Here is a 16,595-nt window from a genome sequence, read left to right as displayed (position 1 = left end):
TTTTCTCAAGCTCAGCCTAGATCCATTTTGGGCAAGTGTAAGTCCTCTGTCTGGTTTTTGGCTTCCTTTGGGAGATGATCTAAGCATTTGTTTTAAAGGGCTGGTGGGGGAGAAGGGACGAAGGCATTATGCAACATTGTACTCTGACAATGTTCCACACCTGGCCTCCTTCCAGTTGCATGCATTTGTGGTGGCTCAAGGCTGGTATTAATATACATTAAGTCAGTACCCTGCTTGAGAGCCATCAGTGCCTCTTTGTGAACTACATAAATGATTACCATGGCCTTTGAAATCCAAACTCTTGCTGAGATGTAGCCTTGACTCTCATTTCACCTCCTGCCCCATGCATAGACCAAGTCATGGGCTATGGTGGACTCCCTCAACACTCCATACCCCTTCTCGATACATCCTTCTCTGGCTGTTAGATGCCTCTCCTGTCTCTATAGCCTCAGGGCTCCGGCCAGCTAAGCACCTGTCAACCTGTGTCAGGTCAGCTTTTCCCAAGCCAGACTTTGTGCACTGACCCCAGCACCTCTGGCCAGGGACCATGTTGTTACCTGCCAGTGGCTGAGTTGTCCGCCCACCAGTGTCTAGCACCAAGCAGGCCCTCAGAGAATGTTTGTTGAATGAACATAGGCATGTAAATGGGACAGCTTTCACGAGAGTTATATTTAACTGTTCGAGAATATTCTCTGGGTCTTTCAAAAAAAGCAAATCTTGAAAAACAGCAGCCCACGAATCTGAACAGCAGGTGTTCACAAGAAGTGGTGGGTGGAAACAACAGGAGACTGTCTGTTTCCCATGAGGCTTGAGTTCATCCTGTGCCCCTCTGACTCTCTGTATGGTCCAATGTGCCTGCTGGCTTCCCAAGTTCTATTGGAACTTTCAGAAGGAGAAGCCCTGGGAAAGGGTCCCTTCCCTCCTCCTCTCATGGCTGCTATTTCTGAGCTTGTGGTATAGTGCTGTCTAACTGCCCCACTCATAGCTGTCCATCTGTCAGTTCAATCCTGGGGTCAGTGTGCTGGCATGTTTGCCAGGTAGGAGGAATCTAGATGGGTTGGGCAGTGCTATAGGTTGCTGGGGACCTCACCACCATGGGCTGTTGACTCTGTGGGGTTCCTAGAGAGGCTGACCCCAACCTCTGGATCTGAGGGCAGGAGGCAGTCAGTGGCTCTGTATCATGTGCCCTCTTTTGGGGGGCAAACTTCCTCCACCAGTAGCCTTGGCTTTGGTCCCAAATAAACCTTAAGGGTCATAAGGAAATCTGCAGAGGCAGGTCTAAACTTATGGCAGGTACAGACTACATACCCATCTTCCCCTTTTCTCCCCTACTCCTGCCCATACTTAGTGTTTCCACCTGTAAAGTGAGTAGAAATGACTGCTTCCCAGAGGCTCTGTGAGATCTGATGGGACAGTGGATGAGGTACTTGGCTGGGTTCTGGGTCAGAGCCAGGTAGACAAACGGTACGTGGCTCTTTAGTATTGACACCATTGCCTGCAGTGGTACATGTTGCAACTCCAACTCCAAAAGTAGCGAAACAGCCATGGATGTCAGAACTATGCTTGGGGAGATGGAAGTTTTGTCCTGTTGCCTCTCTTCTAGCACAGGACTATCTTATCTCTTGTGTTCCCTCCAAGGTAGGGCACATAAGCATTCAGAGCTGCTACCTGCTAGATCAGGACAATGGGAAGTTGAGCAGGAGACCAGACAGGGTACTCTGTGATCTGGCCATGGAGCTCTTGACCACCAGCTAGGCTACCTGACTCTTTGGCACACTAAGGGTGCAGGCATTGTAACTTCAGTCCCCTGCTTCCCACCACTGCTGTCCAATGCTGCTCCTGAGTTCTTGGCTGGTCTAGACAGAAGCACTGCCAGCAGGAAGAGAGGGTGCCAGTTCCTGCCAGTCTCAGGCATAACTCCCAGGTCCCTGTAATCTTGGGATGGGACCAGGTGGCTCAAAGGAAGAGGTTAATGGGGTAGGGTCTGTGTCTGGGAGAGTCTGGTGTTAGCAAATAATGACAATCACTTCTTCCATTATATATTGGAAGGGTAGTTATATTAGACATTATAGGGTAGTTAGTTATTAGAAAGGCCAGGAAATGAGCATGAGAGAGACATATGCTTTCAAGCAGGAGTAAACTTTGGAAGGTGAAGTCTCAGTGTGGGGAACTTAGTTCAAGCTATAGTAACAAGCTTATAAATAACAGCAGTTTATTTACTGCAATTCTGAAGGCTAGAAGGCCAAGGCCAAGTGCAGACAAGTTAGAGACAAAGACAGAGTTGACATCTCACCTCCCAAAGGCACTATAAGCAAGAAAAAGGCTGCCTTCTGTCTGCCAGGTAATGTTTTGAACCTGTGCTGGGTAGACAATTATGTCTTCAAACCTAAGTGCCTAGGAAGACTTACCGGCCTCATCCTAGTCTGAACAGACTTAGCTAGTGGTGAGTGGGTTACAGTGGGATTGGTTAAATACAGCCTTGTGGATACCCTAAAGATGAGGAGGATCCAGATGCATCAGGGAAGATCAGATGCTACGATCTAAATCCCTTCCCAGTGTCATGTCCCTTACAATGCAGGGAACTCTCCTGTCACTGGACCCACCAAGCTTTTTCTCCACTCTTGCCCCTTTTCCTGGATATTCATTGGAGCTTGGGACCCCACAGGCCCCTCTCTGTCTGTGTGCCAGCTGTGGACAGTGGGACTCTTACATGGAGTATTCAGAGTCTGGGCCACCCCTGTCCCACACCCTTCTGTCCTCCTTCCTTAGAGACAGTCCTCAGACCCAGGGCGTTGCCATGGGGATTGTGAGCTGGAGTCTATTTTGAGATCATGTTAGAGTGTGATTTTTAGTTCTGTCTGGGCTGCCTGTTGGTTTCACTTCTTGTCCAATGACTAGCTAGAGAGTTTAGAATGGTTTTGCTACAGAGATAGTATTCCTTGATGAAAAAGGCAGGTGACCAGTATTCAGTCTGACCTGTATGTACCTGCTAGTGGTCCATACATGTCCCTATGACCAGAGGACAGTGATGTGGGGGACGCCCTCCTGCAGGAGATGTCCTCGGCCAAGATTTAGCACTCCTAGCTGCTCACTCAGCTGACTGCTGCTGGCTGGTCCTGTCTACAGATGGCAAGGGAACAGTAGATGCCTCAGAAGAGAGGGGAAAGGGCCCTTTAAGAGAGAATAGCATGGCAAAGGCCAGAAACGGAGGTTCTGGTGACATCTGAGAGTAGAGGTTAGTTCAGAAGAAGCAAGGAGGTGTGGGCTTTGAAGCTGGAGGTTGCTAGGCTCTAAATGCAGATCCTTCCCATCTCCTAATTGCGTTTATTATCTGCTCAGCTCACTCCTAGGCACTAGGCGAGTCTAATTCACCTATACCCAGGGACCATCTCCAACCTCCTTTGCCATCCTCATGAAAAGTATGACACAGAGAAGCCTGGGGGACTGACGGCAAAGCAGAGCTCTGATTCCAACTTTATCTGCCTGCCTTTTCCCTTCCTGTTTCCATCCTGTAGATGAGCAAACTGAGGCTCAAAGGATTCCAGGAACTTTTCCTGGATCCCATGTCATTGATTTATCTTTCACTTGCTGTAAACAGAATTCTTTCTCTGAATGCTGTCCTCTCTTTGGTGACCCAGAGGGGCTACTCTCACTAGCAGAACCTTGGGATGTGGGGATGGTTATCCAGCTACAAGTAAGCTCACATTCTAGCCTATGTAGCCTTTTCTTCAGAAATTTCTCTTTAAATTTACTTACATGAGAACGTGGGAAATTGTCATAGGACTTTTTTCAAATATAGATGATAACAAAGTCCCCAACCCAGGATTGGGCATCTCTTGACTCCTTCTGTCCCTCCCAAGGCCATGACATCCTTGGTATTCTCTCACCTGGATCTGCTGGGAGTCATCGAACCTTATGCTTCATTTGTCCCCCAACCCAGCTCAGGGCTTGGGAAATCTGCAGAGTCAGGTTTGAGTGGGGGAGAGCCAGCCAGCCTTGTGTCTGGGCGGTGAGAGGCTATTTTGGGATCAAGTCAGGGAAAGAGTGCTCTGTTTTGTTTGTTCCTCGTGACTACCAGAGGTGGTGGAGCCCTGCACTCCTGCCCTGGACAACTAGTGAACTCCAAGCCAGGGATTGAATGGGGAAGGAGATGGACTGGTATACTGCATGACAGCCAGAGGCCACATGAGTATAACCCCCACCTCTTATCACTGTCAGCTTGCTCACCAGCAGTGTCTGAGAGAGGAGACTAGAAGAGGGGAGGAAACTCTGATTCTGACATGGTAGGCTCATTCCTAGGTCTTCCACCTGACTCCAGTTACCTCCCTGGCTATTCCCAGCAAACATTTGTCCCACCTATTTGCTTACTCATTTTCTCCCTTCAATTCATTTGCCCATTTAAACTATTTAGCTAACCATCTTCTCTATTCACCCATCTGCCCATCTATCCTCCATCCATATTTCATATGTCCATCTACTGATCTGTCTACTTTTGCTTGTCCATTATCTATCTACTAATCCATCTCAACCCACATTCCATGTACAAATGCACTCATCTCTTCATTTTCCACTACCTATCTATCCATTTGTCCATCCCTATTCATCTATTCATTTTTAGCTTGATCCCATGCATCTATGCATCCATCCTCCATCCATATAACACACATCAATCCATTTTTCCTTATTTGTTCACCCACTCATTCTTCTTTTCATTCATTGTCCATCCATCCATTCATCTAGCTATTACCCACTCATCTGTTTATCCACTATCCATCCATCTTTCTTCCATACATCCCATAACTACCCATCATTCTACCCATTTATTCTTTCACCTTTCTATTCCATACATCTACCCATTCATCTATTGTACATCCATCCATGTACCCACTCATCTATCTGCCTATCCATCTATCCACTCTCCACCTTCCATCAAACTCTCATCTATCCACCAATCCCCTGGCCCACCCATCAATTTCCAAGCAGCCATTCTTTCATCCCTCATTTATCTACCTATTTGCACCTAATGCTGTAATCTGTGTTTTCTATTGTACTGAATCCCAAAGTAGATGGTACAAAAGATACACTGATAATCTGCTTTGCCTACTAGAGACCATCACTGACAATGAATTTGGCATCTACAGTCAACTGTGTTAATCTCATAGTATCCATAGAGGCTTGGAAAGATTTGAATAGGGTTCTATGACAAGAGATTGCAGGGATCAAATAGACACCTGAGCAAAAGATTCTTTGAGAAGACCAATTTTCATCTTGAGTACCACTTAGAAGTCTTTCTCTTCTCTGCTGTCACTGTAGCTAAGGGAAGGGCTTTGGGGTATGGCCTGAGTGGGGAAGGGCTCTGTGGTCTTACACCCATCCAGAAAGTCATGGATCTGAGGTTTACTGAGGGTCATGGGACAAGACAACTGATGAAAAGGGGAAAAGAGATATGGGGAGCTAGAAAATGTCATGACAGAGTAGGAGGATGTCTGTCTATCTGCCCATTGGAGACTTCTGGCAGGATCTGGATGTGTTCTGAGGCTGGCTTCTTTTCTAGAAGCTCTGTTCCTTGACAGCTGCAGAGATGGGAGCTCAGTGCTATGAACCATGGGTACCAAAGATTTGATGGGTCATGCCTTTCGTGTAAATAATTGAAGCACTCTCAGCTCCTCTGCTGTTTATACAGGAAATTGAAATCAATCTCAACTAGCTCCAACTAGGTGTTTTCATTTTCTTCAGTGGCAGCATCCTCACCTCCCAGAGGTTGGGAACACGGGTTAGGCACATCTCAGGTTATGTAGCCTCTACACCACTGTCTTACCAACTCTGAGCCTCCACTACCCATGGGTGATAGGGCAGCACTTGGGATTTAAGTTTGTCTTTTTGTGCTCTGAGGTTCTAGAGCTTGGGCATCAGATGAGTCCTCACACAACATGGAGCAGAAAATTTCAGGAATCTGTTACCTGGGAGTGAGGTGGGCTGGCACAGAGGGGTGTATACTCAGCATAGGCCTCTTGTGTGCTGTAGAAGATGTATTTTATTTGAACTAATAATGCTGTTTTGTATTTGCAGAGTGGTATATAGGTTTTGAAGGTATGTCCTCATAAGTCTTCTGAGTTGAATGTTGAATGTTGACTAAGTGAAGAGTTTTCATATAGTGGTTAAATCAAGACTAGTCCAGGGCCTAAGATGAAGGAAGTATCCTCAATCTTCCTTAGACTTAAAGCAGATACAGCAGAAGGACATAAAATATTTCTCATTTTCTTTCTTACTTTCTTCTGATAAAAAATGGACACAACATATGTTCATGATATTTACCATTCCAAATTGTAAACTTGAGATACAATACATTTTAAGACAATGACCTCTGCCCCTTTGAAAACTACAGGACTGATAGTTATAACTTCATTAATACATTAGTAGTTGGTATGTGTTGGACTTGGTAATAGACACAAGGGCCACTGCTTCTGCATAGCATTACATGGATATCCATGAGTAGCTGAGGAGCGCTTTTGTGGAGATAACAGATGGGGATCCTACAAACTTTGTGAGATATAGCAGTAAGCCATCTTCACAGTGCATACATATACATGGGAGGCTGAGTTCATCCTCAGATCTTCACATATCAAGTTCAGATGCTAACATGAATCTAGAATAAGAGCCCAGACCAGGCTCTGCAATCTTGTTAGCATCAGACTTAGAGAGCCCCTGAGGTTTGGACAACTAGGTCTGGAAAAGCCTCAGAAATTACCACATATAGGCAGGATTGCCTGGGTACTAGTAGACAGTAATATTTGGCAGTAGCAGTGCATTTATTCTTAGGAACCCCCAAAGTCCAGTTAGTCCCATATTCCTTCATTTGGAAGATAGACAAGTTGGCATTTAGTTACCCCTACCTCCTCCCCCAGCTCTCAGCATGAGGTTCCCTGGAAAAATATTAGGGCAGGTAGCATTAGTAGAGTCTCCCTCTGTGACGCAGGGATGGGGTTTCAGTGTTAGGTGTGAGAAGTTACTAAAGGCAGAGCAGGGGAGATCTTTTTTACCCATATGTATTCTTCCTTAGCCATACAGACAGCCCCAATTTATGATGGGTCAACTTCATCATAGGTGAAAAGTAATACATATTTGGCAAAACAACAACAGCAACAACAACAACAACAAAAAACCAATTTAAATTCTGCATTTTTGTCTCCTCTCAGGCTAGTGCTCTGTGGGAGGTATTCTGTCTTTAAGCAGTGGAAGATGCTACAGCTCCCACTTGCCATGTGAGCATAAGGAGGAATTCTGATCTCTAGGCTAGTGCTCTGTGGGTGGTATTCTGTCTACAGTCTAGACAGTGGAAGATGCTGCAGCTCCCACTTGCCATGTGAACATAAGGAAGAATCCTGGTCTCTAGACTAGTACTCTGTGGGGTGGCATTCTCTTTATAATTGAAGGAGTGGAAGATGCTACAGCTCCCACTTGCCATGTGAGCATAAGGAGGAATTCTGATCTTGAGGCTAGTGCTCTTTGGAGTGGTTATTCTGTCTAGAGTCTAAACAGTGGAAGATGCTACAGCTCCCTCTTGTCATGTAAGCATAAGGAGAAATTCTGATCTCTAGGCTAGTGCTCTGTATGGTGGCATTCTGTTTATAATCGAAGGAGTGGAAGATGCTGCAGCTCCCACTTGCCATGTGAACATAAGGAAGAATTCTGATCTCTGGGCTAGTGCTCTGTGGGATGGTATTCTCTTTATGAGCTAAGAAGTGGAAGATGCTATAGCTCCCTCTTGTCATGTAAGCATAAGGAAGAATTCTGATCTTCAGACAAGTGCTCTGTGGGGAGGTATTCTGTTTGTAATCTAAGCAGTGGAAGATGCTGCAGCTCCCACTTGCCATGTGAGCATAAGGGGAAATTCTGATCTCTAGGCTGGTGCTCTGCGGGTGTTGTTTTGTTTATAATCTAAGGAGTGGAAGATGTCAGTGCACATGACAACAAAGGGAGACCAAATACACTGTGATGTGACATGCTATTGAGTTAGTGCTCAGCAGGCATATTCATTGCATTTTTGACTTACAGTAGTATCTTTGACTCACACTAGGCTTATTTGGAGGCCACCCCTGTCATTTGTTGGGCATATGTACTCAACAGAGAACAAAATCTTGGTGGTATGATAAGAGGCTGAGGCAAGAACATGGGTTTGGAGACAGGAACAATGAATTTCAGATATCAGGTCAAGCAAGTCCATGTGCCAAGTCCTGAGCTGTGTGGGACACCTGGCTTGGCACAATATGGGACTTCTGGGACACTCTTTGTTACTCCCAACTGTGTTATCATCTCATTCAATGTTTGATTATCCTGTCCCTGTTTGAATTGAGGCAAAAATACATAATATATAACTATTGGAAAGCATGCAGTTCAGTATTTAGCATTCAACATTGAGCAACAATCACCTCTGTCTAGTTCTATGCATTTCAACACTTAAAGCAATATGTCATTGCCAGTCACCACATGCCATTGTCTCTTCCTCCACCCCTACTATCATGAATTCATCTTCTGTCTCTGTGGCGCTCCGTCTTATAAATGGTATCCTGTGATGTTTGGCCGTTGGAGTCTGGCCTTTTCACTAACGGGGTATTTTGGGGGCTCACACATGGAGTGAGCACTAGCCCTTCTCTCTATTTTACATCAAGATGCTATTTTACTGAACTATGCCACATTTTGTTTGTATGTTTCTGGTTTTGAGGAGGTTGGAGATTTCTAGCTCTGGGCAGGAATGTGTCTATGTCGTGCATGTATACACGAATTACCAGGATTCCTGCTCTTTGGTTATACTCTTAGAACCGGAGTGGCTGTATTTCATGGCAATTCTGAGTTTGGCTTTTTCTTATCTGCTATAACAGCAAGTTTCATATTCTCTAGTAGCCTGTTCCAGAGGTAGAAGAGGTGCAATGGGAACCTTGAGGCTGGAGTGCAGAGAAGATATAAATTTAGTGGAATGAGACTGTGGAAGAATTAATGTACTGGCTTGGCAAAACCATGGCCCTGAAAGACAAAGAAATCGAACCAGGCTTTCTGGTAATTGTTAGACCAAAGGGATTGCATGGCCACCCCAGAGAAGGAAGATCCAGGTTTCACTCCAGGGCAGCTGATCTGTGATGGCCTCGTCCCACCCTGAACTGGATATAGCACATATCCCCATTCTGGGCCCTGAAGAATAAGGGGAGAGAAATCAAGTTTGTTGGTCACTAGACATTGTGCCAGTCCATGGATTCAGTGGCCAGAGGTCTGTGGAAAGAACCTACTAGATTCATGTTCTATGCAGGATCTTGGAGAGGGAATAAAAATTTTTTAGATTTTCAGGTCTCCTCAAAGGACAATGGGAAGGGCAATCTCAATGATGTGGCTGCTGGCTGAGACTGGAACAAGGTTTCGGTAGCCATTGTATCAAGAAATTCTGTTTGGGATATGTGCATATTTAGGATTGTGGCACCTTTTGAAGCACCGACTTTTTTAATACTTCAAAGATTCACTAATTTATTTATTTAGTCTCTAGTGATAGCATTTATTTAGGACCCAATTTCTTACCTGGTGCTAGTATAGACAAGTATTTTTTTTTTTTGGGGGGGGTGCAGTTTGTAGGGACATGCCTTGTGTTTATCATTTTATTTAAATTTGCTCATGTCTTTGAATTTTAGGTATATCTTTTATAGACAGCAGCATTGGATTATGGCATTTGGGTTGTAGCTTTTGTTTTGTTTTTGTCTATCTGCCAACCTCCATCTGCTGATTGGAGTGTGTAGTTAATTTACACTTAATGTACTTACTGATCTGGAAGGTGTTAAATCTGCCATTATGCCGCTTGTGTTCTGTGTTCCTTTTTTCCTTCATTTCTCCATAACTGGTTTCTTTTGTGATAAGTAGCCTGGAAAGTGTGTTATTTCCATTCTCCTGTTGCTTCTTTTGTGTTTTGAATTAGCTCCTTAGTAACTACTCTGGAAATAACAAAGTTCCTCTTTAAAAGCAGCTAGTTGGAGACGACAGTATCTTACAACTTCAGTGGTTTACAGAAGTGTTTTTTCTTAACAGATCCATTTCTTCTCTCATTATTGTTGTACAAGTGAAATATTTATATACCTATCTATCATTGCTTTATAATTAAGTCACTGCTTTCAACACTGCTTTATAAGTTAAATGGTTGCCTTTTATACAGAAGGAGAAAGGGTATGAATAAAGCTATCTGATGCTCTTGCATATTTTTACATATGTAAAAGTTGCCTTTACTGCCACTCTTTTTTTCTTTTTATGAATTTGTTCTACTGACTACAGTTCTTTCATTTCAATCAGAAGTGAAATATTCATTGAAGTGAAAGTCTTCTAGCAAAGAATACTTTTGGTTTTAGTTGTTTTTATTTTTTTATGTAGGAATTCTTAGTGTCTGGTTTTTTAAAAGGAGGATAGTTTAGTTGGATATAAAATTTTTGATTGACTGCCACTTTCATTCAGCTCCTTAGCCATGTCATTTTACTGTCTGAGAACATCTTGATTTACCTGAGTTTGCAGGATAGTTTAAATGGATGTAAAAATCTTTGGTTGACATTTTCCTTCAGCATGTTGATTATGTCATTCCATTGTCTTCTGGACTCTGCTTTGGAATAAGAGTCATTCATGGACCTTATTGAGGAGTCCTAATAATGAGTTGTTTTTCTCTTGTTTGTTTTAACATTGCATCATTGTCTTGAATGTACAGTAGCTTAACTGTGATGCATCTAGGCATTCATCCTTCTTGGCATTATGTTAGGCTTCTCAGCTGTTCAGATTAACATTTTCATTAAAGTTTGAAAGACTTTGTTCATTATTTCTTTAGATATTCTTTCTGCCATTTTCACTCTTCCTCCAAATCTCCCATGAATGTGGAACATTGTGTGCCTCCAAGGTGTTTTCTCCATTTATTTCATTTTCTTTCCCCGGGGAACATTTTGTGCACCAATGGATTTGAATAGTTTGGTTTACTTCTGTCCGCCTATGCACCTAACACCCTGAGAAGAGAATCCATGGTGGCCATCTTAGTTTTACTGATTATAGTTTATTAGAACATGGAAAAGAATTGATTTTTCCCAAGTAATTCTTCCTTTAGGAAGTAGAAGTGATCATCTAACAATTTTGGGCATGCCATTGGAGGACATATCTCACTGGCATTAGGACCTAGTCCAGCACATTTGTTGGTACTTATTTGGTTCTCTATTTTGCTTTTAGAATAAAACCTTTGAGGCCAGGAACTTTTGGCTAAAACACAAATGGCTGTTAGTAACAGAGGCAAATTAGAGTCCAACACATTCCACATTTAGTCTATTTAGGTGAAGAAATTGTGGCGCCTCTACTTGGGACTGATGAATTAAAAATGATGCTTATGAAGAATGCTATTGGCAATAGACTAGTGTTAGCATTTTTTAATAATTGCTTATGTGCAGTTTTCTCTCAGCCATGGAAAAAGTATTTAGGAGTAGGATTTGAGAAACACAGGGAAACGTTCCTAGGTCTGAGCGGAAAGATGGTAAGTAGACATTCCTCGGTTTTGATCTCTCTTCTGTTTTCTCTTGTTTCTTTCTATTATGTGAATCTTTATTTCTATAGCCTGTGACTTTCAAAGTGGGAAAGTGTGAAAAGCAGAAAGGATACTAGAAATAATTGGAAGCTTGGGAGACAATCGGGATTGGGTTGGTGGGGATAGTTTTCCATTTTTCCTTGCCTAGATTTTGATGTCTCCATCCCTACATGGTTAGATGACTTGCTTAGTTTATCTAGTTGCTACATAGAGGAAGTCCATTAGAACTAGGGTTGTCCATCTCTAACTGCTGTCAGGCAGCAATTATTGCTATCATGTGTCCCCTGGCAATGCCTGCCTGTACCCTTTGCTCATGGTGTCTCACGATACTGGTTGATGGGAATTAGCTGTGACAGGTGCACAAGTGTCTACCCCAGCAACTGTCATCCTTGCTTTTTTGGGAAGGATATCAAGGGCAATGTTCCACTTGATTATGGTTCTCTTTCTGTGAAACTTCACCAAGAAGCTGAAATAGGTAGATGCTTACCTCTGGGGACCTTTTTGCCCCCATGGGAATCCATCCAACTCCTTGTCTTACCACAACCCACAAAGAGACATTGTATCATAAACCCAGCATACAGTAAGGCTATAAACTTAAGTCTTCATTCAGGGGTTGGAAACCTAATGCTCTTTGGAGAAGGACACATCAGCAAAACAGAGGTCAGTGCAAATAATACAGGCTGGCTTCTAGAATGGACTATTGTAGAGAGATCACCATAGATGATATCGTAAAGTAAGGAGGTTTTCTCTCAAATGTAGTAGGCTTTCCCTGTGTCAAGGTCAGAGCTTTGCTTACCTCTGATCACCCACAAGTCTTGCTATACTACAAGTGACCTGAAGCCATCTGAGCCTAACACTATTAGCTGAGGGAGGGAGTGTACCTCTTCCTGCTGAACCATCCCAACCCAAGACCTGGTAGCTTCCAACTATTACTGATTTGCTTATTCTATCACAGACTTCTCAAACGTCAGCCAGATTTCTGTCCTTATTTTTTTTCTTATGAGTCTTGGATTTGTCTCTCCACATTTTTTTTTTTTTGTAGAGATTTTTAGAAGGTGGAGAATACAGGAAAGCATGGCAGAAAGGGAAGGTTTTGTGTGGGTGCAACAAGGGGACCAATAGGAGAACCTGCTACTTTCTGACCAAGGGGACAATGTGGATACCTCATTTGCACTGTGGGTGTGGCTGACAACAGGGGTTAAGTTAGGATCAAGGCCCAGATCAGCCTGACATGGGAGCTTAGAAAGTCATCATGCTAAGCCCAAGATCATGGATACTGCCACATCCATGTAGAGAAGAATACTGACTACCTGGAAAGGGCCCCTCTTTCCCCAGGACATGAGTTATTGAGTGTAAAAAGGTTTTAGATTAGTTCCTGGTGCAATGTGCTATCAGTAAACACTAGTCATTACTAGTTTTATTTTTTTATCTATTCCAATACTCCATTGATTGATGCTACTTTCTGAGAGAAAATTCCACCAGGTAACAAGTTTTGGCAGTGAAAAACTTAAGTGACTTTTCCTTGTGATTCTTGGACACATCCTAGGAGGGAACCTGGCCAGGTGCGGGACCTATGCTTGCATTCATGTTCTGCAGTGACAGATCACCCGCCAGAGGGCACCCTTGCACCTCTGGTGGCAGGCTGAGAAAGACCACAGGCCAAGGCTACCTCCATCCTGCCACCCTGTGGGCTCTTTGTGGACAGCATTTCCTCAGCTGCTTGTAAAAAGCAAGCTTGTGTGGAGGACAGCAGGCCCCAGGCTTTCTTAAAAGCATAGTGAGAGGCTATGAATTCAAGCCTGGGGGGGCGGGGGAGGATAGGGAGTTCCAGCTTTTCTTAAAAGCATAGAGATGCTGTGGATCCAAGTCTGAGGCACTTGGGGGTTGAAATGTGTCCCACCTCAGGCAACTTCATGTCTGGTATGGACTCACACACATCACAGTCTGGGCATTGACAGGTGCTTCAGCAGCACAACATTGCCCTATGAGACAAGGTTTTGTGACCCCCCCCCACCCCTTTACAGATGGAAGACATCTGAGCCCTTCCCTTTGCCCACTTCCCATGAGAAATTCATGCTTTGCACACTTCCATGTTAAAAAATGTATTTGGGGTTCCTTTGCTTCCTTAAGATACAAAGTTAAAAGAAACTGACCAGGAAACCTATTTTTCCCCCTTGAGAATCAGTGAAACACATCAAGGGATATGTGCTTTTTTATTAGATAAAACCATCTACCAGGTTGCCCTCTGCAGAACACAGGGGGCCCTGAAAATAAGCAGTAGTTTAGTATGGAATGCCACAAACATTGATACCTCTTTCCAGAGGAAAGACTAAATGCAGGAAAGCACACTATAAAATGCTAGAGATTGCTTCACTTCATGTCCTTTTTACAGAAGAGGGAGGAAGGGCTAGAGAATTTAGGAAGTTGTGGGAGGATAGATGGGAGGATAGCTGCATCATAGGCTGAAGTAGGAACCATCTTAGAAGCACAAGGGGCCAAGGTTAGCTCCTTCCCTAGCATATCTCTTCTCAAAGTCACCCTGAGTCATTCTTTATTAGGATTTGTGCCTGCTTTAATCCCTACTGTCAAAAACCCCCTTCTATCATTTATAAATATTTTATCCCTCTCTAGCAGCAAATTCCCCAACACCACCTTCTTTATGCACTGCACCCTCAGCTAGCACCAGGCCTTGGGCGGTCACAGTAAACATGGCAAACATAAAGATGAGGCTAGGAAATGAAGGATACTGACTGTTTTCCCTAAGGGGTCAATCAGTTTCAAGCCAAACTGGCCTGCTGCAGGGACCAATTTTGACTACTGGGCAAGACTGCATTGTAGTGTGAACTCAAAGATGGCTTTTGAAAACCTGGAGTGGTATAGTACATGCTTGTTATCCAAGCACTTGGGAGGCTGAGACAGGAGGATTTCGGTAAATTCAAGGGGAGGCTATGGAGTAAGTTCCAGGTCACAGTGTACTAGAGAGTGAGAGCTTGTCTAAATTTAAAAAAACAAAACAAAACAAAACAAAATAAAAAAAACAGGAAAAAAAGGCTTCTGTTGGAGGATTTGGGGAGCACCCTTTGAACTCTCCTTGAAGAACATGAGCGTCAGAGAAGGGAACCCAGCACTCAACTTTTGAGTTATATGATGCTATGTTTATTTCCTGCATTAAATACATCGCAGATAGAACTGTTAAGTGCTTACTGAGTTCACAGCATCTGGCTTTGGTGTCTGTTCTGCAGGTGAGCTTTGTGAAGAGGGAGAGGAAATAATAGCTGTGCATTTTTTATTTCTCAATACGATTCTTTTTTTTTTTTTCTTTGTGAAGTCCTAAGTTTTCATCTGGAGTCTTCTTTGGGGAAAACCCTCCTCCTCCAGTAGGTATGCTGTGCCAATCTGATGGTGTTACACTCTCCTGCTTTTAAAAGCTGAACATGCAGGTTGTTTCTTTTGGACATGGGATTCTGGGTTAATGGATTTTCCCCCAACTCTTGACTGACATGGCTCCAATTGCTTCTTAGCCTTCATTGCTTATGATTAGATGTCAGTAGTCTAAGAGATGTTGGCTTTGCAGAATCAGTTGTGCCATTTTTTTCCTGTCTGCCTTTCAGCAGGTCTCTGTTTAGCTTCCTCTTAACTTCACTGGTGTGTGGTTTTCTTTAAATTTATCTTACTTAAGTTTGCAGAAATTACTGACTCTGTCAATTTGTGTTCTACCAAGTGTAGTTGATTTGAAGCCACCATTTCTCTCCCATTTTCATTTTATCTTTCCTTCTAGAATATATCTTAATATCTTCTTGTCCCTGGAGCTTTGTGTGTTGCTTATTTTCAATCCTTTCCTCTCTTCATTCTTCATACTGGGTGATTTGTATCGAAATATACATTGAGGTTCTTCTCTGCTTTTCTGCTTCCCTACTCTGGCCTGGTTCCAACTTTGCATCATGACATGTATCTTCCTTTGTAATGGATGTGGGGTATCTGAGGTAACAGAGTTCAGTGATGGATAGGGTGGAGGAGTTGGGGGCTAGAGAGAATGAGGCCACATCTTCTGGAGAGACCACAAATTACAGCAGAGGAATGTGGATAGAATAGAAACAGGAGTGGGAGGGAGACTTGGGTTTGGTAGGTTCTATTAGGTCTCTGGTCTCAGATGATCTGCCCAACAATCCACCTAAAGACATCATCATCCCACATGTCAGTTGAGAGAGACTCTCTGGGATGTAACATAATAAAGGTAAACCACAATAAAGGTATACCATACATAATAAAGGTGGCCATGAGCATGTCACCTGGGAAAACATACATATCACCTTCCTTGATGGGGCAGGGTTTGAAGATTAGTTCTAGCCTCCAAATTCCCAGTCCAAACACTCTCCATGTTGTATCTTTCTTTTTTTTTTCCTGGGCAATATTCATTTCAGAACATGGACTAGAATGAACTGGTACTAAAGTCTTTGAGCACTGTGTGTTCTCTCTCTATCAAGGTTAAATTCTATTACCAGACCAACTTTCTACCTTAGAGACACTGCCTAAGTATGGCATGGGGATACATCCCTGAGCAAAGTGAACAACAGAAAAAGTTCCTCCTGCTCTGCCATGACTTCTCTAGATTTCAACTCTTGCTTCTAGCCTCATTCTTGGCAGACAGAAATACCAGGCTCCAGCTCTAGCTCTGAAGATGTTAGGTTAGTTTACCTGCTAAGTCACTTACTGGCTATCTTGTTTGTGGGTTTTGAGTCATTACTCTATTTGCTTAGGGTCATTATAGAGTTTTAGACAGAGATGGCACCTGTGGAGTCAGCCTCCTGCTGGCCCACAGTATCCTTTCTTTCAGTATTCCCTCTTTATGTGGATCTGTGGTAGAGATCTCCCAAGAGATCCATTTTCTCTCTTGGGTTTTTGTACTTAGTAGTAAATATGCTGTGTTATTCTAAGAACATTGATGTGCCTCAGCCTATCAGGTATCAAACTATTATGAGGGATTCTTCTTAAATGAGTTTTTTTTTTTTTTTTT

General features: G+C 43.3%; 1 protein-coding gene across 2 annotated transcripts in view; it reads left to right on the top strand.

The window, feature by feature from the left end:
* The window catches only part of Kcnk9 (potassium two pore domain channel subfamily K member 9), a 40,088-nt gene that overhangs the window by 16,665 nt on the left and 6,828 nt on the right, over positions 1-16,595 (top strand). The gene's annotated exons all lie outside the window — the stretch shown is intronic.

The sequence above is a fragment of the Mastomys coucha genome, unplaced genomic scaffold (genome assembly GCF_008632895.1).
Source record: "Mastomys coucha isolate ucsf_1 unplaced genomic scaffold, UCSF_Mcou_1 pScaffold11, whole genome shotgun sequence".
Lineage (NCBI taxonomy): Eukaryota > Metazoa > Chordata > Mammalia > Rodentia > Muridae > Mastomys > Mastomys coucha.
The sequence above is the reverse complement of the archived record's forward strand: the minus strand, read 5'-3'. Positions and strand labels throughout refer to the sequence as shown.